Source organism: Mastomys coucha, unplaced genomic scaffold (genome assembly GCF_008632895.1).
Source record: "Mastomys coucha isolate ucsf_1 unplaced genomic scaffold, UCSF_Mcou_1 pScaffold18, whole genome shotgun sequence".
In the NCBI taxonomy this organism is placed as follows: Eukaryota; Metazoa; Chordata; class Mammalia; order Rodentia; family Muridae; genus Mastomys; species Mastomys coucha.
This window is the reverse complement of record NW_022196900.1, coordinates 76,722,578-76,722,946: the sequence shown is the minus strand read 5'-3', so window position 1 is coordinate 76,722,946 and position 369 is coordinate 76,722,578. Positions and strand designations below refer to the sequence as shown.

The window sequence follows — 369 nt, the reverse complement described above, 5'->3', positions numbered from 1 at the left end:
TAAAAGCTTCTAGCGCTCCCTTTCTCTTGTATAAACTAGCTTATTTGGCAGTTGTCGTGTTCAAGAGTTTGTTTTGATCAAGAAAATTAATGATTGACATGCCAAAATCCCTCACATAAAAATGTGTGTTGTAGCATTTAAGAAAAATCCAAATGTTTTGAAAAGCCCTTTTCATTAGAACCTTACATTCTCCTTCTTCTCCTTTTCCTCCTCTTCTTCCTCCTCTTCTTCCTCTTCTTCCTCTTCTTCCTCCTCCCCTCCCCTCCTCCTCCTCTTCTTCCACCACCACCACTACTACTACTACTACTACTTCTTCTTCTTCTTCTTCTTCTTCTTCTTCTTCTTCTTCTTGAGAGAGAGAGAGAGAGA

General features: G+C 39.6%; 1 protein-coding gene across 2 annotated transcripts in view; it reads left to right on the top strand.

The window, feature by feature from the left end:
* CUNH1orf50 (chromosome unknown C1orf50 homolog) overlaps positions 1-369 on the top strand; it is a 27,203-nt gene that overhangs the window by 1,253 nt on the left and 25,581 nt on the right. The window lies entirely within an intron of this gene.